Source organism: Eleutherodactylus coqui, chromosome 2, assembly GCF_035609145.1.
Source record: "Eleutherodactylus coqui strain aEleCoq1 chromosome 2, aEleCoq1.hap1, whole genome shotgun sequence".
Lineage (NCBI taxonomy): Eukaryota > Metazoa > Chordata > Amphibia > Anura > Eleutherodactylidae > Eleutherodactylus > Eleutherodactylus coqui.
In genome coordinates, this window is record NC_089838.1 from 281,775,660 (window position 1) to 281,798,198 (window position 22,539).

The window sequence follows — 22,539 nt, forward strand, 5'->3', positions numbered from 1 at the left end:
CATTCAATTTACAAAGCTGTGCCTGTCGAAAAATGAAGAGGCCTGACCCCCATCAATCTGATATTGATGTAACGGCAGATTACAATAGGGATGCTTTGAGTGGCTACTGAGTGTTCTAGACTCCATGGGGGGCCAATGGCCAACCAATCTGTCCATTGCACAACCATAGTTTTCCAGTCCTTTCTCAGAAGCAGCGGCCACCAACAGGTGACACAATGTAGCATCAGGGGGGATTTAACAGCAGCCCATTGCTTCTAATCAGGAAGTGGCGCTTAATGAATTGCAATGGGGCAACAACCATGATGGAGACTATGAATAAGTCAAGCTCACTGGTTGGCCAACTGAAATACGAGAGCAAGCCACTGCCTTCCTTCAACTACCACTGAGGTGCACATCGCTGCATTCTTCTCCAACACTGGACAGCAAAGGTGCAGAGGGACAGAGACATCATAGACAAGAGTATCTAATCTCAGTTCTGGTACTTCATCTGTGTAATATATTTGGTTTTAGTACCATATCTGTATAGTAAGTAGGGTTATTGAATGGGACATGTGTCAAACTCAAGGCCCATGGACCAAAACTGGCCCACTACGTCAGTTGATGTGGCCAGCAACGACGTCCAGACACAGAAAGGCCTCATGTCCACGGGCGGATTTGATGTACGGAATTCAAAGTGCCCATAGGGGAGCATTGGCATCCGCAACTGAATTTAGGCATGCAAATTTAATTTTAGTGCGGAAAAGAAATCACAGCAGGCTCCATTTCAGTGAGGGTTCTATGCAGATGGGCTCAATAGAATTCAATGGGTGCGGGCGATCCGCAGTGCATATGCAAATACAATTGTGGATGCACTGCGGATTTGAAGGTTAAAATCAATTAGGGAAGTGGGGTTGCTAAATTTTTTCAGCGCCGATGATCCACAATGCATTTGCGTACATCAGCGTGGAAAAACCATTACATCCGCAATCTGCTGCAAATGGTTTTTGCAGGTCTCCCGCTGCGGAAATCCACATGCGGAATCTGATCCAACTGTGGACATGAGGACTTAGACCAACTCTGCACTTTCCCCTGAGGACGCTGCCTGCACCTGGGTGCCATCTTGGATTTTGAGTTTTGGGGTCCACCTCCACACTGCTCTGTTCAGCAACTCACAAGTGGTGGTGCAGCTCTGTCAGCCCTACCCAGGCACCCTAGCCACCTTCCATGGTAGGAAGCTCAGTGCTGAAGAGGTAGAAGGGGAGAAACCCCATCATAGTGTATAGAGTTCCATAGCCATGTTAAGGTGTACTAATATTTAGGGTTCACTCACACAAACATATGCAGTTTTAGACGGTAAAATAAGCAGCATTTTCACAGACCGAAACCATAATGCTGATGTGGCCCTTGGTGACTATAAGTTTGACATCCCTCTTGTAAAGTAACTATGTAGTAAGCTTGCTCTAGGTTACATCCGTGCAGGACATGTTGATAGCATCTTATACCTCTACAAACACGGAAAACACAAAACGTATCTAAAAAAACTGAAAATGAACAGTGACAATGGGACTCCCTACGGAGATGAAGAAATCCTCTGCCACAGCTGTCACAGCTGTAGCAGAGGAGCGCGATGCTCTCCCATTGAATTCAGTGGAGCCGGCAATACAGCCGGCTCCATTAAAAGCAATGGGCTGATGGCAAGCCCTGCAGTGATTTTCAGGGAAGGGCTTAAAATATAAGCCCTTCTCTGAAAATAAATCCAAAGATGTGTAAAAAAAAAAAAATGTATACTCACCTCTCTGCATCTGCCGGGGCTTAGACACTTCCAGCCAGCTCTCCCCCTGCACTGGGGGGTTGCTCGGAGAAGGACTACACATCTTCTACTATTGGTGCATGAATTCATGAATGGGTGAGTGCTGCCTCTGACTGGCTGAGAACTGTGACCAATCAGTGGCAGCTCTCAGCTATTGAATGACAGCTGAGAGCTGCCTCTGATTGGTCCCTGCGCTCAGCCAATCAGAGGCAGCACTAACCCATTCATGAATTCATGCACCAATAGTAGAAGATGTGTAGTCCTTCTCCGAGCAACCCTCCCGTCAGCTGACCTCATCAGGTCACAAGATTAGCGGACTAGAGGGTATACTCGCAGAGCTCCTAAGCATCACTGACGATTACATAATTCCCAAGCTGAACAAGCAAAACACACCCACAGGAACTGCCTAGATAACATCATACCTATGCAATAAAGTGAGCATTAACCCATTGGGCTAATTTGTTTTATCACTGTAAAGATCTTTTATCTGATTATTACTGCCTGATATCAACCAGGGGGACCCTATTGAGCACTTTAAGACGAGTTTCGGAATTATGATTGAGGAGGCCTTGAATGATGAGACTATAAAAAGAGGTTGGCTCAATATTTATGTTTGTCTTCACCCTTGGTGCCAGTACTGTATACTTTATGAAATATTCATAAGGCTTTGCTTAAAGGGGTGGTCTCGCGAAACCAAGTGGGGTTATACACTTCCGTATGGCCATATTAATGCACTTTGTAATATACATCGTGCATTAAATATGAGCCATACAGAAGTTATTCACTTACCTGCTCCGTTGCTAGCGTCCTCGTCTCCATGGTTCCGTCTAAATTCGCTGGCAGCTTGCTTTTTTAGACGCGCTTGCGCAGTCCGGTCTTCTCCATTCAGCACGAGCCGCTTCAGTGTGCTCCCCGCTACAGCTCTTCTGCGCATGCGCAGACGAGCTGTCACTGCTCGGGAGCGCGCTGAAGCGGCCATTCTGCACCATCCTCTGTTAGAGGAAGGTGCAGAAACTGGAGCTGCCCAGCGGAGAAGACCAGCCCAGCCCAGCCCAGCCCAGCAGCCCCGAGAAGCCTCCCAGGTAAGTGATGGGTCGGGGGGGGGCTGCCGCTGCGCCGGGGGGGGCTGCCGCTGCGCCGGGGGGGGCTGCCGCTGCGCCGGGCTGCGCCGGGGGGGCTGTCGCTAGGCCGGGGGGGCTGCCGCTGCGCCGGGGGAGCTAGCGCTAGGCCGGGGGGGCTGTCGCTGCGATGGGGGGGGCTGTCGCTAGGCCGGGGGGGCTGTCGCTAGGCCGGGGGAGCTGTCGCTAGGCCGGGGGGGCTGTCGCTAGGCCGGGGGGGCTGTCGCTGCGATGGGGGGGCTGTCGCTAGGCCGGGGGGGCTGTCGCTAGGCCGGGGGGGGCTGCCGCTGTGATGGGGGGGCTGTCGCTAGGCCGGGGGGGGCTGTCGCTAGGCCGGGAGGGGCTGCCGCTGCGCCGGGGGGGCTGTCGCTAGGCCGGGGGAGCTGTCGCTAGGCCGGGGGGGCTGTCGCTAGGCCGGGGGGGCTGTCGCTAGGCCGGGGGGGCTAGCGCTAGGCCGGGGGGGCTGTCGCTGCGATGGGGGGGGCTGTCGCTAGGCCGGGGGGGCTGTCGCTAGGCCGGGGGAGCTGTCGCTAGGCCGGGGGGCTGTCGCTAGGCCGGGGGAGCTAGCGCTAGGCCGGGGGGGCTGTCGCTGCGATGGGGGGGGCTGTCGCTAGGCCGGGGGGGCTGTCGCTGGGGGGGGGGGGGGGCTGCGCCGGTTACCTTCTGCCTGGCGGTGGGTGACTGGTCGGCGGCTGCGGGGCGTCCGGTCGGCGGCTGCTTGGCGTCCGGTTGCCATGGAGACACAGCTGGCGGCGTCTCGGGAGCGCGCACGTCGGGCTGCAGCGAGCGACTGGGAAAGAGCCGGCGGCCATCTTGAGGAAACTTTTATAACTTGCTGAAACGCTGGAACGGTAAGTACGAACCAGCTAGAAATGTCATTTACAGGGGGGCTTAGTAATGTGTGTTTAATGGGGGGGACTGGGCAAAAAAAAAAATTAACTGCTTCCTCGAGACATCTCCTTTAATCCCCCGGGACGTTCTATTGCCTCAGGGTGGGATTCGTTATTTAGTAACATTGTAGTTTTTTTTAATAGAGTGTTATGCAGTCATGCCATCAATGGCAGATTTTATGTACATGATACTAGTGATTTTCCAATCAGGATTAGGAATTTAAGAATGCCAGAGGGAACTATTTTGGCCTTTCTGGTTTCATTGTATGCTTCTATCATTCATGATAATAGTTTGAACGCCATATGGAAAGTGCTCACTGGCTCGGGCCTTCCATTGGAGTGTTCACGTCTTGTCCTGTCGTTGCTGGAGTACATACTCTGGAAGAATTATTTTACTTTTGGTGATGTGTACTACCGGCAGCATCAAGGGACAGATTTTATGTGGCCTCCATGTATGTTAACATCCTTATTGCTATCTTTGAGGACGAGTATGAGTACACTTCAATTTTTTGGCGGGTGATCCAAAAATGGTGGCGCTACATCAATAACATATTTGTGCAATGAGAAAGTTCAGGTGAAGATCTATTGGTGTTTTTGAAATGGAGATTAATAGAGAAGAGCGAGCGTACTCGTCCGAGCTTGATACTCGTTTGAGTATTAGGGTGTTCGAGATGCTCGTTACTCGAGACGAGTACCACACGATGTTCGAGTTACTTTCACTTTCATCTCTGAGACATTAGTGCGCTTTTCTGGACAATAGAAAGACAGGGAAGGCATTACAACTTCCTCCTGTGATGTTCCAGCCCTATACCACCCCCCTGCACTGAGTGGCTGGCGAGATCAGGTGTCACCCGAGTATTAAAATCTGCCCGCCCTCGGCTCGCCACAGATGCATTCTGACAGAGATCAGGGACAGTGCTGCTGATGCCGGAGCTGCTATAGGGAGAGCGTTAGGAGTTATTTTAGGCTTCAAGAACCCCAACGGTCCTTCTTAGGCCATAGTCAGAAATCGCAGATCGCACCTATCTGCGATCTGCGGTTCCTGTTCTCTTCTCTATATGCGCTCAATGGGGCCGGCGGCAGCAGCGCCGACCCCATTGAGAACATATAGAAGACAAATCATTCTTCTCTGCCACAGCTGTAACAGCTGTGGCAGAGAAGAACGATGTTTGCCCATTGAATTCAATGGAGCCGGCAATACAGCAGGTTCCACTGAAAGCAATGGGCTGCCGGCGTGCGCGGGATGAATTGTCGGGAAGGGCTTAAATATAGAAGCCCTTCCCTGCAATTCATCCAGAAATGTGTTAAAATAAAAAATATATATATACTTACCTTGTCCCGGCAGACGGAGTTCAGCCGCGGCGGCTGGCAGTGGGTGTGAAGGGGGTATGAGTCAGACCTGCCTCTGATTGGCTCAGGCTGAGGTATGCATTGCTAATGAGGGTTTTTCAGAAGTAAAAATTGTTGGGAGGGGGGCCCACTCTTGCCGCTATTGTGGCTTAATAGTGCAACCTGGGAACTTGAGATGCAGCCAAACATGTAGCCCCTCGCCTGCCCTATCCGTTGCTGTGTCGTTCCCATCACTTTCTTGAATTGCCCAGATTTTCACAAATGAAAACCTTAGCGAGCATCGGCGATATACAAAAATGCTCGGGTTGCCCATTGACTTCAATGGGGTTCGTTACTCGAAACGAACCCTCGAGCATCGCGAAAAGTTCGTCTCGAGTAATGAGCACCCGAGCATTTTGGTGCTCGCTCATCTCTAGAGATTAATAATATGTTTCTTGAATTGTAATTTACTTTGACATTTTCTTCTGAAAGGATACAGGTCTTAGATGTGATGGTTTAACATGTGGATGGGGACCTGATGACATATATCTATATCAAACCAGCGGCTAGAAAAAAATCTATTATATTATCAGAGCTCTTAACCACGTAATATGGTTGACTCTTTACCTTGTAGCCAACTATTGTGGGTTAGAAGAGATGTTAATGAGGATTTGGTAGATTCTCAGTTGGATCAGATGTGTGCGAAATGTGCAACAAAGGTTATCCGCCAATTTTGAAATATAGAGAGAAAGCAAGGAACCAATCAAAGGAAGATTTACTGGCACTAAGGGTGAGGCGTCAATCATTTGATCATGTTCCATTGATTTCTACTTTTACACCATATAGTGGTAAAATTACCAATATTTTGGGAAAACTCTGTTTGGTTTTGTATTGTATGAAGGGTGCTCAGGGGCCCACAATTTGCAAATTTACCGATGATGTCATTCACGCGAGGTTCTATTTTAAAAGATAAATTGGTAAAATCAGGAATAGGTTCTGAACTCAAATTAAGACAAACAATGTTATCGGTCCTAAAGATGGAAAATTATTACACATTGGATAGGTGTATATGCTCTCGAAAGACTTGTGAAGTCGAAACATTGCATTTATGGAAGAATGAAGATAGCTTTTTTCTTATGGTATGTTGGATCCATAGACTCTGGTTCTAAGTGACTCTGTATGGGATGCCTAACTGCTGAGGTGATTGGATTGTGCTGCTGACACCATTGGTTTTATTTTAGGGCGTTAGACAGGAGTCAATCTGACAGGGAGCGGAAGAATAGACCAGATCTTCAGTAGTTTGATCAGACAGAGAATCAAACCAGACCAAATGAATAACTGGGATGCTCTGTTTGGAAGAACAGGAATAAATGTATGCAAACTAAAGGCGATTGGCTGTCTGGGCTGTCCCACCCCTCAGCCAACTGATCTATCCATAAACATACAGAGAAGTGCTCCTGTCGGTGTCTAGCACCAAAATGACAGTGAGCATGCACCTATCAGTGGGTCACGTGGGCTGGGACTGATGCCGTGACATCACCTTGGTCCCATTCCTGAGTTGTGGCCCGCGTGCCATAACAATCCATTATCACATCTATAGAGCAAGCTTGGTTCTGTTATCAGACCTATGTAGTAAGCTTGGTTCTTGTAACATCAGTGTAGTAAGCTTGGTTCCGTTTTTGTATCTATGTAGTCAGTTTGGTTCTGGTGCCATAATCAATGGCTTAACCTAAGAATAAACCATCCATAGTAAATTCCTGTGCAGATAAAACTGCATGTCATAGCAGTTTTCAACCCTAATGGCATAAATGTCACTTTTGAAATCCTCATCTTTAAGATGAACGGGAGTCCGTCAATTTCCACCCTCTCCATGTACTTCAGTGGAGATAGGACCACATGCAAATGCAGCCAACTGTCCATTGACGTGTATGGAGAATACAGCGCCCAGGAATCCAGGAGTCTACAAATCAGAATCAGATAATACAATAGTTGTATTTTTCTGTACAGTGGGTCCCCAAAATGATTTTTACTACTAGGCACTCCAGTTTGACGCTGAATATTCTCTATGCCCACACTTATTCCTAAGAGGCCCTCAGTAATGTGTCACTTAGGTCAAGAAACCGACTAGGGTTCCATGGTAACTATAACAAGGTGCTTCTATTCTAGTCTTTCCAATAAGGTTTGTTGCAGATTTCCAAAGCAAGTTCTCTAGCGCATCCTTCCCTGTGGCATTTGACAACCTCCAGATGCAGCTTAGTCGGAGAGAGCTGTAAACCATGCAACCCAATAAATAACAACAGTAAATGTCTAACCAGTTGTGATAGCTGCACCTGTTAGGAAGGACACATTTTGCAACTCATCCTTATATCACTGATAACCTCTTATGTTTAATCTCTGCTTTGTCCTTGTTCTGCTCATATAAATATAGTGCTATACTTGCCTCTGGAGTTAATAATGCCTGTGATATCCCACCTGACCCGACGTGTACACTACACCCCTTTCCTCCTCTGCACCAAGCTAATTAGTCATATCACAAGCCGTATAATTTCAGACACATGAACTAGGAATAAAAAGAGTCAGATTTATAATTCATTGGGTTGTCTGATATATAAAAAATCTTTTTTATGGATTTAATTAATATTAATATTCATGGAACTGGAGGGGAAAAAAATTAAATGTTATTTCTAATCAGCGCAGACAATGTTTTATAATGCAAATTAACATTTTGAAAGTAATCAACATCAGGTAACGCTTTAAAATGAGTTGTATATTTACATTAGCGGAGAAGAGAGCCAGATGAGGAGCCCTCCATCACATGAATTCTAAAAGGTTCTGCACCCTTTCGCTCCTTGCAGTGCGCTAACGAGGTCCTACGCGACCTTCTGCCATCAGTATAATGAAATAAAAGAAATTAAAGAAATGGTATTACAATTCTTAACTAAAATATGGAAAAGAAAAGTCCAAAGCATTTTGGATAGAAGGAGCCCCAGAAATAAGAGTACAGGGTGTCCACTTTGTGATCTGCTGCAATTTGTGGGGTAACCTGGAAGCAAGTATTCAGTTCTCTCTGCAGCGCCACCACAGGGAAAATGTAATATTACATAGGTCCCGTAGGAAACAATAGTGCAAAGATGCTGGGTGAACAGGAAATGCCAGAACTTGGCTTCACCAATAACAATTGTCTTTCCTGGGTACTAAGCATGTCTTCTAGTACGGCAAATCACAATCTTGCTCATGAGATTTCTTAGCACCAGCGATGCTTTTTCTTGCAAAAACATCACTATCACTTGCCGTTTTCTTACGTGTTTTTCTCACAATAGGCAATAGGAGTTTCTAATGTTAAAAACGCATTGCGCGAAAATCGCAAGTTCAAAGTTTGCCATGCAAAGTCTAAGGACTTACTTCGCAGGGGTGCCTTGTCCTCGGCACCCCAAATCCCACAACGCGTTTCGGCTTTTTGCATAAGCCTTTATCAAGCATAACAATTATTATAAATAACAATTTTTAAAAGCCGAAACGCGTTGCATTATTTAATAAATAATTGTTGCTGTGAAACTGGAACATCTCCTGCACCTTTGACTTAGCTACATGCCTTCTGGGATTGGGGGGTGCCGAGGAAAAGGCACCCCCGCAAAGTAAGTCCTTTGAATTCTCTAACTATTATCACTGGAGCGCTGGGGTTTTTTTATCTTATACAGTCTGCATATTAAAAAACACACACACAAAAAAGCCAAAATAGCAGTTTTCTAGTCATCTCACTCCCCAAAGCAGAAAAAATAATTAAAAAATGGTATATATCCCTAAAATAATAAGAATAAAAACTACATGTTAGCCTACAAAAAACAGGCCCTCATACAGCTCTGTCGACTGAAAAATAAAAATGCTCTAGTCTTGGAATTTGGCGCCACACAAAAAGTATTTTTGTGAAGAAAAAGAGTTTGTGTTGTGCAAAAGCAGTAAAACATAATAAAACTTCTATTAATTTGGTGTCATAATTGTAATAACTCGTAGAATAATGGTAATATAATAATCTTTAAAAAAAAAATCACAAAAAACTGTGGTAAAATTGCATTTTTCCATTGCACCCCTTCAAAAAAAAGTTATTCAATAGATTAAATTAGTTTCTATAGAAACAAGAACTCATCCTGCAAAATACAAGGTGTCATTGAGCTACAATGGCAAAAAGTTTAAAAGTTATGACCGCTGGAACACAAAAGGGGATACAATTTACTAAGTCTTAAAGGGAATCTGTCACGTCCCCATAGCACTATAAACTATGATATGGTGCTGTTAGGGGATGTGACAGAGAGCCGGATGATGTAGTTTATAAACTTACCCGCTTCCTGTCACCCTTTAAAGATGTGCAGCGCTAGAAAATCTAACTCCTTTCAGAGTCCTGTGCAGGCACTTCTTCATCGACCGGTATGGGAAAGCGCTCGTAAGGGACTGGGAAAAGAGTTACATTTTCCTGCGCTGCACGATCTTCGGAGGGCAACAGCGCTGGATAGTGGGAAGGGTTGAGTATAAAAACTACATCACCCGACTCCTTGTCTTGTCCCCTAACAGCATTATAACTTAGTTTATGGTGTTATGGGAATATGATAGGTTTCTGTTAAGGCTAAAATTAGTTATGTCACTAAGGAGTTAAAAAAAACACTTAAAGTGACCTGCGCCAAATATATTTACATAAGGCATATATTTAAAATCTACAACAAAAAAGTGACATTTTTGGAAGGTTTTTCCAATGGTAACATGACGCTTGGGGGCTAATGAAGGACTTAATGGAGTTATCCAGGCTTTAAATATTGATGACCAACCCTCAGGATAGGTTATCAGCATCCAATTAGTAGAGTCTGACTCCCAGCAACACTGCCAATCAGCAATTTGTAGGAGTCATGGCGCTTGCGTGAGTGTTTCAAACTCTTCTTCAGCCTGGGAAGTCACATCCATCAGTCACATGGTCTTTTAGCAGCTCAGTCCATTATGTGAAGCAGCCTGCCCGATATACAATGAAGATGCTACATCCCTTTTCCCAACACCACAGCCCCTTCAAACAGCTGATTGGCTGAAGTGTTGGAAGTGGAACTCCCACTAATCCGCTATTGATGACTTGTCTTTAAGAAAACACCTTTAATTGGCACTATGTAATTCTTTTATTCATTGCAATCGTCCCCTAACACTACGCTGATCGTAGGAACCCTATATGATAAGATGACTGATTAAGCTGCAAGGTACAAGTAGCATTGAAATCAATGGGTGACCCACTTATTTCCATACATATACTTAACCTTCACAGCTGGAAGCATCTAATTTGGAAGGCTTCCCATATTCTGATAAAACCTACCTGTCGCTCCATTAACTCTTTCCTAGACGGTTTGCTCTGAAAATCACTAGTCTATATATATAAAGGTGAAAGCCGCCACTGACTGACTCACTCACTCACTCGCCACTAATTCTCTAACTTCCTGGTGTCGTACAAACATGAAATTGGGCAGGAGCATTCTTTAAGTCCTAAATAGGAAATGTAAAGGGGTCACAACTTGAGTATTCAATGCTAAGTGCAAAAATAAGTGCACCCCTATGTTGTGTAACTTCCCAGTGTCGTACAAATTTGAAATTTGGCACAACCATTCTGTAGGTCCTAAATAGGAAAAGTAAAGGGGTCACAACTCAATTATTCAATGCTAAGTGCAAAAGAAACTGACACCTTATGTCATGTAACTAATAACACACATCTGAACTTCATAAACATGACATTTGCCACCACAATTCTTTACATCCTAATATGAAAAGTAAAGGAGTTGCAACTTCAATATTCAATTCTAAGTGTGAAAAGCTATGAAAATCCATGATAAATGACATTGTTCTTTTCTCAGAAATCAAAAAAACCTAGGGAAATTATTTGTATACTGAGGAGAATCTACCTCACCTCTGTGTGTGTATATACTGAGGAGAATCTACCTCACCTCTATGTGTATATACTGAGGAGAATCCACCTCACCTCTATATGTGTATACTAAGGAGAATATAATGCTCCTGTATGTGTATATACTTAGGAGACTCTTCCTCACTGCTACGTGTATATACTCAGGAGAATCTAACGCTTCTCTCTGAGCGTATACTGAGGAGAGTCTACCTCACTTCTATGTGCGTATACTGAGGAGAATCTACCTCACCTCTATGTGTATATACTGGAGAGAGTCTACCTCACCTCTATGTGTATATGCAGAGGAGAATCTACTTCACCTCTATGTGTATATACTGAGGAGAATCTACCTCACTTCTATGTGCGTATACTGAGGAGAATCTACCTCACCTCTATGTGTATATACTGGAGAGAGTCTACCTCACCTCTAAGTGTATATATTAAGGAGAATCTACCTCACCTCTATGTGTATATACTGAGGAGAAACTATGTCAGCTCTATGTGTATATACTGAGGACAATCTAACTGAACTCTATGTGTATATGCTGAGGAGAATATAACTGACCTCTATGTGTATATACTGAGGACAATCTAACTGAACTCTATGTTTATATACTGAGGAGAATATAACTGACCTCTATGTGCATATACTGAAAGGCTGTAACGTACATAAGGAAGCAGCCATGGACTGCATGGATGCAGTATGCCTGTAAGGCTAGGAAGGGGCTACAACTTCCAGTCTGGAAATAAATTTGAATAAAAAGGGGCGTTACCTTTAAGGGTAAAAAGTGAGGAGAATGGGAGGTGTGGCACATTCTGCAGAGGGACATCAGTACATACAGCCTGAGGAGAATCTAATGCTCCTCTATGTGTATACATATTTTATTCCTCAGTTCCTCTGAAGTAACCACGACTTCATGAAATTTTCCATGCGAACAACATGTAAACACCTGCACCAAGTTAACTTGGTGAAGTTGGGCATATCAGCTAGTATTATAATAATGCTGTCATGGATCACAGGCAGTGCGTTCAGGGCTTTTCTGGTATTAAGGGTCAATGTCAGCATAACAAACATAGGGTGAAGGAGTCACCATTGCTAAACAAGCAACACTTTATAAACTGTAAAATAATAGAATGGTAACTTGTGACCTGGTAATCCGGAGTATCTCAGTGTGTTAAAAAGTTGAAGAGTCCATATGAATGATTGTCAATCAGAGTCTTAGTCCGGTTGACCGGGATCAGCAATGAACAATAACTGTCTCACTAAACAGGCTTTAGGTCCATTAGCACAGAATTCCTGTAACGACTCTATGCTTAGATGACTGAGGATGACTCTCTTTCATACCCAGGTGCGCAGGTTCAGGATCGTTGGAGGGGACAGAAGGGAGGAACCAGGGTCGTAGCTAAAGGCTCAGCGGCCTCGGTTCCTCCTTTCCCTTCCCTCCACATATGCGCCACTGGGTATTAAAGAGAGTGTAGCCCCTTAGGTTGTATTTATTTTTTTTGTTGCATTTTTGAATCACAACTAAAAATTACTTTAAAAAAACTTCATGCCGTATTCAAAAACCACATGTGTTTTTAAGAAACGGCATGCACTATTAAAAACCACATGTGGATTTAAACAATACATTCATTTTTTTTAATCCAAATGCAAGTTTTTGATGTGTTTTTAATTGTGAGTAAAGCATACAATCATATACAGGATATACCCAGGTTATACCAGTATGGCCTATATCACTACATACAAGAAGATGTATAACTTATACCTGCTGTACATATATAAGTATATACAGAAGATACCAAGGTTATACCAGCGTGCTGCATATTACTATATACAGAAGATGTATAACTTATACCAGATGTGTATATATATATATATATATATATATATATATATATATAATTATATACAGGAGATACCCAGGTTATACTAACATGATGTATATCACTATAAACAGGATTAATTACTTATACCAGCTGTATATACCGTATATACTCAAGTATAAGCCGAGTTTTTCAGCACAAAAAAATGTGCTGAAAAAGCCCCCGTTGGCTTATACTCGAGTTAGCTGTTAAAAAAAAGAAGTGATGCTGTCCACGGCAGTGCGGCAAGCTGCTTCAGTGTTCTCCTAGCTGTCATCTCCCTGGCTCGTTCAATTCCCCCGCCATCAGCGCTGTGATTGGATCGAACGCTGTCCATTCACAGCCGGCGCTTGATAAACCAATCACAACCATTCAGTGATGTCACTGAATGGCTGTGATTGGTTTATCAAGTGCCGGCTGTGATTGCCCGGTGCTTGATCCAATCACAGCGCTTCCTCAAACACCGCTGACGGTGGGGGAATTGAACGAGCCAGGTAGATGATAGTGTGGAGAAGACTGAAATAGCTTGCCGCACCGCCGGCTGAGAGGTGAGTATTGCTTTTTTTTTTTTACCTAGTATATACTTGAGTATAGCTAAGCTTATACCCAAGTCAATAAGTTTTATCAGTTTTATGTGGTAAAACTTATTGACTCGGCTTATACTCGGGTTGGCTAATACTCGATTATATATGGTAAGAATATACAGGATATACCCACATTATACCAGAATGCTCCATATCACTATTTACAGGGAGATGTATAACGTATACTAGCTGTACATATATAATTATATACAGGAGATACCCAGGTTAAACCAGCATGCTTCTTCTATAGGATGTATAACTTATACCAGCTGTACACATATATATGTTATGACCAAGGAAGAGAAATAAACAGACGTGATGGGACCAGATTTGTGACCCTGAATTATTTTACACCTCTGATGCTGCTGTTTTGTGCTGAAACTTGTACAAATATAATTATATGCAAGAAAAACCCAGGTTATACCAGCATTGTCCCGATCACTATCTATAGGGAGATGTATAACTTATACCAGCTGTACATATATAATTATTTACAGGAAAGATACTGTTGTATCTTGTCTCCACCACAAGTATGGATGGAGGCAAGGGTTAGCCAACTTGACAGCCAGGTGACGCCCACAGTTGGTGATTGACTGTTGGTGGCTGACACTTTACCTAATAGGCTGCCATCTGCACTCCTGACACTGTAGGTGAGAGGCCAGAGCTGTGAGTTTTTGGCTGACCATCTCCCCTGACTGCGACACCGCTGCTGTGGCTGGATCATTCCTCTTTCGACATTGCATTAAGAAGGGAAGTGGTGCTTGTTTTACCCCTACCGGCCATTTTGGGCACCTTGCTGTGGACAGCATGTAAGTGTCAGGCTGTTATTCGGCGGAGGTGCCACTTTTGAGGGCCCTCTGCCATCAGTTATGCTCCCGCCTCCTGTCACTCAGCCCGGAGTTCTGCATGGTCCAGTTGGCGCTCCTGCACTGTGAATCTCGCTGCCGCTGTGCTACTCCCATCCTCCTGAAGAGGCCCTCTGCCTGCAGTTACCCACCCACCTCCTGTCACTCACCCCAGTGCTCTGCCTGGTGTCGTCGGCACTCCTGCGCTTTCAGTGTCCCCACCACTGTGCTTTGGTGCTGCGCAGCTCCACTCTCCCTTCTACAGTGCCCTGCATTGTCTTCTTCCAGATACAGATGGGGCAAGTCCAGCATCAGCCTGCCTGCATCCCGCAGGGCCCGGTCATTCTGCTCCTCAGCCAGATCCTGAAGCCTGCTCCAACCCTAGCGAATCAGGAGCTTGGGGGTGTAAATAGGGCGGACAGTGTCCTTCACTAGGTCTCCACCCATACTTGAGATGGAGACAAGATACAACAGTACCTACAGAAAATACCCAGGTTATACCAGCATGCTTCTTATTACTAGATACAGGATGTATAACTTATACCAGCTGTAAATATATAAGGATACAGTATCATTACAAAGAAAGCAGCAATATACTACTGTATCATTAAACAGTGATAAGCCGTATTGCCTTACAATGCAACCCAATATGTTTTTTTTGGGGGTGATTTAACAGCAACCAAAATTAGGATTTCCTTGTTATCTCTTTTTTGGGGGGTAATTGCAGCAAAGTGGATACCAATCTAAATGTGTTTGCTATATTTCCTATGTCAGTGCAACTGCAATACCAGCAGACCTGGCACATATAACCTATTTACCTCTTGGCAGCCTACACCAGAGGCATAAGTTGAAGCAAAATCCTTGACAGGGCCCTCTACCTACCATGTGCCCTTTTATAATGTGACTGAGGGCTCTTTGGAGCTAACCAGGCATCCGCTACCTCTGCAGCTACACTCCTTCCCAGAACACTAATGTATATTTAGTATGGTGATTCACATGTTAATGGATTTGTTGTCATGCACATGTGGCTTTACGATCGTAAAAAGTTGTAATTAAAATGCATTCATTTGGCAATGCTGTAGAAGCAAGGAAGGAATCCTTCTGTTTCTGCAGCAACCCGAATATTGGCAAGAATGGCAGCACACATGATGAAGACGACACACATGAGACTATTTATGATAACCATTCCCCACTTCTGCAAACCGTCTCTCCTATGAGAGTTAAACAGAAAAAAGTGGCAGGTCATCCATGCGTTTGGTGCACCCGTGTTAGTTTCCTGGTGCCTTCCAACAATTGTTCCAACACACGACCTCAAAACTTTGCAATTGTATCCATATGCAGCTACTATTGTTTCTGTTCCTCCCGGGATAGAGCGAAGAACACGCTCAGGATTGTTGTCAACCAACAGTTGGAGAGCCTGAGGATACCTCCCCTCTGCTTGGTTCAGCTCACACCATGAGTCTCCGCTTCGCTAGCGTCGCTGTCCATTTTTGGCAGAAAAAGCTACATTTAGTGAGTAAAATAAATAAAAGATCTCTGTTATATCCAGCCTGGCTGTTTTCCAGCCTGTGAGAAATTCATACTTCATTCTCCGCAACAGGCTAGATTTCTAAACGGCTGTTTAAAAAATGAGTACTGCCAGTGGATTATTCCCTTAACTGTAAGGGCACTAATTGGAGAAAAGATATTTTAATTACCAAATCAGGGAAGGGAATTGTGCCTGATTTAATGCCAGAATTTTAACAATGCCTAATGCCGTATGTATGGATGGGCTGCCGCCGCCTCTGGTGTCAGCCATGTTTCGCTCTTCTATCTTTCTTCCTGCCTGGTTCCCAGTGTGACGTACTCATTTGCCTGTCAGTGTGATTGGTGACGTGCACAGTTAATATGCGCTGCGCTCAGTGTGTGGGTACACAAATGACTCCTACGTAGCTTTAGAGCGTGCATGCGCATTTTTGTCAACTGTCACCGAGCTGAACCTCAAGTCTCGTACAGTTCTCTCCGAGTCTGGTACATGAGTCTCAAATGTCACATTGCGTTTTTCACAATGTGCTACATTTGTTAATGCGAGCAATATATCTTGTAGTAGCATTGGACCCGCTCCACAACGGAAAGGTTTAGAACAGCAGCACCGCTAGATTCATTGGAAGCAATGAGCTCTATGTAATTGTTAATATAGCAGAACCGATAAAGCACAATCTGTGGCCTGGGGGCCACATACGGCCCACAATATCATTCTGTGTGGACCCCCCAACCATCTGGACACAGAAATGTTTGGCTGCTCACATGTAGTTTCCATTTTCAAACTTTTGCTTTGTTCTTTTGATCCATGGCAGGTGTAACTTGCATCAGATAGCAAACAGACATCTGTCCATAGGCTGTGCAGTTTACACAGAGGCAGCAGATTTACACGCATTAGCATGTCCTATTTATCACACATGATATGGACAGAATTAGGATATACAATTAGTTTTTCATGTGGACTAAAAAACGGCAATATGCAAGTCTTCATAGCCCTACCATGGGGCTGTGTACTATCTGGGGATTAACACGGAGAGCACACAGCCCAAAATAAGTTAGTGTGCGGGGGGGCCTTATGTATTTTTTTCCTCTAATTTTCAGACAGGTCTCTCTGTAAAAAAAAAAAGCCAAAACTAGCCAAACAAAGAAAAAATATGTGCACAAGGAAATGCCTGTGAAAACACATCCACTATCACAGCTTACATCATTTTAGCAGAGTATAAAAGCCTCAAATTGTGGAGTGCATCATATTTGCACCAAAATTTGCAACTTTTACTCTTCTCACCACTTCTGAAAGTGGCCAGAAAAAAGGGTGTGACTTAGCAGAGGAGGTATCATTTCCTGCAACCCATCAAATCTACTATGATTTATGCCAAAAACTATTGTAAATTATACCTAAATCTGCGTTCGTTCCTACCTCATGTAGATTTCAGATTGGTGCATTTTTGAGCTAACCGATTTTTCTTGTGAGTTTCGTGCATTATTCATACATTTTTGGTTTTTACATTTGCAATGGCCAAATCAATATAATTTAACACTCCCATTAAAGTCAAGACCAGGGACTGGAGCTCCCGGAAGATAATTTGCATTATCTTCTGGGAAAATGGCTGCACAACCAACTAGAAGAATGTCTCAAGGCTTTGTCCTGGGCCCAGTGTTCAGAATTTTTTTTTATAAATGATCTAGATGAGGGAATTGAGGGGGCACTGTTCTCATTTGCCAACAACACAAAGTTTGGAGGGATAGCTAACACTAGGGAAAAGAGAGAAATGAAAAAGTACCTACAGAATGGGAGGAACTGGGCTAAGCAGCAGAACATATGAAAAGGACTTGGGTAAATTAATAGATCACAGACTGAACATGAGTCAACAATGTGATGCATCAGCAAAAAAGGCTAACACAATTCTGGGATGTAGCATGGAGTCTAGATGACGTGAGGTAATTATTCCCCTCTACTCTTCCTTAGTCAGACCTCATCTGAAATACTGTGTCCAGTTCTGGGCACCCCAATTTTAAAATGACATAGAAAAACTGGAGCAAGTTCAGAGAGGAGTTACCAAGATGGTGAGCAGTCTGCAAATCATGTCCTATGAGGAATGGTTAAAGGATTTGGGAATGTTTAGCTTGCAAAAGAAGAAGGCTTAGAGGAGACTTAATAGCTGTCTACAAATATCTGAAGGGCTGTCACAGTGCAGAGGGATCAGTCCTATTCTCATTTGTACAAGGAAAGACTAGAAGTAATCAGATGAAACTGAAAAGGGAGAGGATTCAAAAAGATCTAGACAAGATTTACCAGTGGATGAAGTCCTACATCTGGGTAAAAGAAATGAAAAAAGCACATGAAAAGGGAGGAATTGGTCTAAGCAGCACATGGTAAAAAAGACTAGGAAGGAAAGACTGGAAGCAATAGTCTGAAAGTAAAAGGGAGGAGACACAGATTAGATGTTAAAGAAATACTTTCTGACAGTGAGGATGATCAATGAGTGGAACTGGTTACCACGGGAGGTGGTGAGTAGAGATGAGCGAACACACTCGTCCGAGTTTGCTACTCGTTCGAGTATTAGGCTACTTGAGATGCTCGGTACTTGAGTCAAGCAACACGTGGTACTCGAGTCACTTTCATTTCCCTTTCTGCATGTTTAGCGCCCTTTTTTAGCCAATAAACATGCAGGGAAGGCATTGCCACTTCCTGCTGTGAAGTGCCAACCCTCTGCCCACTAACAGCAGTGAGTGGCTGGCGGCATCAGGTGACCGCCGACTTCTTAAACTGGTCCTGCCCGCGGCTCGCCTAAGATGCATGCTGGCAGAGGTTAGGGAAAGTGCTGATGCTAATATAGGGAAAGTGTTAGAGTAGGATCCTCTCTTCAAGAACCCCAACAGTTCTTCTTAGGGCTACTCCTCATCGTGTGCATTACAGTTGTAGCTGGCTGGGAGCAGTAGTGCACCCTTTCTTTTTTAAAGCATCTAGGCCTGTGCAGAGCATTGCAGCTATAGCATTCTCAGTGTGCAGTGCATTAGACAGAGGTCTCATCACTAAACACAGTACTCTAATATTTCCTGGACCACTGCTAACCATTTCAGTTATACCGTTCTATGTCTGCAGTGCATTAGGCAGAGGTCTCATCGCTAAACAGTACTCTAATATTTCCTGGGGCACTGCAAACCATTTCAACTCTGCTTTATGTCTGCTTTATGCCCACGATTACTGAGGGTGTGGGCAGAGGCCGAGGTCCTGGGGGGCAGGGGGGGAAGAAACTGCCCCAGGTTTCGCCTGTGGAACTTCTTTGTGGTTCATCCAGTCTTTGGAGCAATTTAAGCAACCGTAACTGATTTAATGAACGTTCACAGCTGTACTAGCATCCGATTCCGCTTTATGCCCATGATTACTGAGGGTGTGGGCAAAGGCCGAGGTCCTGGGGGGGATGCAACTGCACCATGTTTAGCATGTGGAACTTCTTTGTGGTTCATCCAGTCTTTGGAGCGATGAAAGCAACCGTAACTGATTTAATGAGACGTTCAGAGATGTACTAGCATCCGAGTCCGCTTTATGCCCACGATTGCTGAGGGTATAGGCAGAGGCCGAAGTCCTGGGTGGGGTTAAACTCTGCCATGTTTGGGCACTGTAATTGCTTCATGTTTAATACTTTCCTTGGGTTTTATGGGCTCGACTATGCTGTGGGTGCACAAAGGTTTTCCAGTGCGGAGTCCAGCCGTCTGGTACAAATACACTGAATGACTTGGGTAGGGTGTAGAGGGCTTTCCCATTGCATTGTTCAGCTATCTGACAACTACACAGAATGAAGTGTGTGGGGACACATGGATTTCCCATAGCTATGTAACTAACAGGACCTTGGGTCACACAAGGTGGAAGATGGGACCGAGTCTGACCCTGGGCACGCTCACGTGCTTCCCACACAGAGTATTGCGGGTCCTACCTCGGTCACGGTTTCTCGGGTTTATTATGCCACCTCCTCTTCCTGCTTGGGGTCTGGGGATCAGCGCTGGGCGACATGTATTATCTCTTGTGCTACAAATTACCACAGTTATCTGAGATACTGGATTAGAGCATTCACAGGAAGCATTAGTGATTTAATGAGACTTTCACAGGGTCACTGTATACCTGTGGTGGCTACTTTTGCGACACCTCCTGTTTCAAACCAATCTTTGGTGTTAGTATGTGCTGCTGCATTGTGGAGATGTGTAGAAGTACTGGCACCTGAGTCCCCTTTATGCCCACATTTGCAGCTCCTGACAATTTTGTGACGGAGGTGGCATGGGATTGGAATGATGATCGTACGTCAATTTATCATCAATTCTCAACAGCATTGTGGGCTGTTGCCCACACTTTCAAAGAGGGTCGCTGCCTGGCCCTGCCAACCCTCTGCAGTGTGTGTCTCCGGTTCCTCCTCATCGCAGACACACTTATAAATCGACATGAGGGTGGTGTGGCTATCAAGCAAGCGTGTGACATGAGGGCAGCTGAAGGCTGTGCAGGGAAAATTTTGTGTGCGCTGGGGACGCAGGGACATCCTGGGGGGATTGGACAGCAATGCCAACATGTAACCCAGGAGAAGAGGCAGTGGTGTCACCTGCAGGCAGTGATTGTCCTTGGTTGCAGCTAGTGTGGAGCTTACCTACGATGTGCCAGCGCATGTGTCTTGCTGCTTATGGTCTGTCCCAAGAAATTGTTCGGGGGAGGGGGAGAAACCACCAGGCTCTTGCCCCCAATTTGGCTTAATAGTGCGACCTGGGAGCCTCAGATGCACCCATGCATGCTGCTCATGACTTTCTCATGTTTTCAGGTGTTTCACACAACCTCCCCCATGCGAGCATCGGTCCCATACAAAAATGCTCAAGTCCCCCATTGACTTCAGTGGGGTTCGTTACTTGAAACGAGCTCTCGAGCATTATGAAAACTATGACTCGAGTACCGAGCACCCGAGCATTTTGGTGCTCGCTCATCTCTAGTGGTGAGTTTTTTAATAGAAGTCTGCAAACAAAGACTGTACAGACATCTGTCTGGGATGATTTAGTGATACTGTATTTAGCAGAGGGTTGGACCCGATGACCGTGGCGGTCCTTTCCAACTCTATGATGCAATGGGTGCGTAAAATAAAAATACGGAAAACACTTGCATCCCATGCGAGTGTAATCCATTTTTTAACAAACCCATTGACTTAAATTAGTGATTTCTCATCTGAAGATCAGACCAAGATAGGACATGCTGCATTTTCCTTTATTTGGACTATGCGTCAGAGTAAAAAGACACTCATGTGAGTAGATTGGTCCGAATACTCACACTGAAAAATGCATGTGTGTATAAGCCCTTATAATTGCATCAGTAGTTTATAACCAAGACACAACGGGAAAAACGTCAGCAGGAGCTAGGAGAATCCACACAAAATCTGAATCTCATCAGCAACTACCTATATAAAAGCCCTAGGGAGACAAAATCCCTCCCTTCTCCAAATCCTGCGAGCCTGAAAATGATTTCTGCCACAAAAAAATACAAGAAGGACACTATGCTTAACTAACAACCACGTTGACACCACCGAGACTTCAGCAGAACCTAACACGCAACCTAACCTCAAAATGGTTAAAACCAACAGAGACAGAAGCAGAGACGCAGTAGGCACACCGAAACACAATAAAAATCAACTAGAAATGGACAAATACTTAAAGAAAAAACACCTTTCACCTGCGGCGCAGAGAGCCAAAATCACGCAAGAAGCTTCTAACGACCAAGACCTGATCGATTCTGACAGAGACTGTGGCTCAACACACTCGGACCAAGACTAAGAACAAGACAGAGGCCCAATCTCTCGCTCCTTCATCAAAAAAATATTAACCAAAGCTCTCTCCCCGGTCTTACAAGAACTTGCCGACATCAAAACAGATGTTAAACATATAGGCCGCAGGGTAGATGACTTGGAGAACACCCAACTAGAAATAATTCACCACAGCGAGGCAGTACAGAATAACCTACTCTCCCAACAAGACCATCTCAACCAAGCCTTTCTTCTCCTGGAGGACCAGGAGAACAGGAGCAGAAGAAAAAACGTCAGAATAAGAGGCCTTCCAGAGACCACCGCACCAGAGGCTCTCAAATCAGCGGCCATACAAATATTTAGCTCTCTCCTGGGAGAAGAGAGGGCAGATAATATTACTATCGAACGAATTCACAGAGCTCTGCGACCCAGACCTACTGCTTCGGCCCCTCCGCGAGATGTCATATGCGGTCTACTAAGCTACGTAGACACTGCAGATATCTTTCAAAAAGCACGAGAGACCCAAGAAATACTATTTGAAAACAACAAAATATTACTTTTCCAGGACTTAGCACCAAGCACATTGGCTAAAAGGCGCATATCGAAACCTTTAACAGACGCCTTGAGAGCGAAAAAATTCCCAGTGAAATGGCTCTTCCCATTTGGCTTAGCTACCTTCAACGACGGGCAACAAATTACCATCCGAACCCCAGAAGACCTAGGCAAAGCATGGGAAAAATTAGACATCTCGCCAATCGATATCCCCTCCTGGCTACCAGTGCAAGGCCAACAAGTGACACCTCTACTCTCGAAACCAGAGGACTGGAAGATCAGCTCAAAACCCAAATCAACCAAGAAGTCCCAACCTTCTAACAAATAATTAATTATAACATTCTCTTTCTAAGA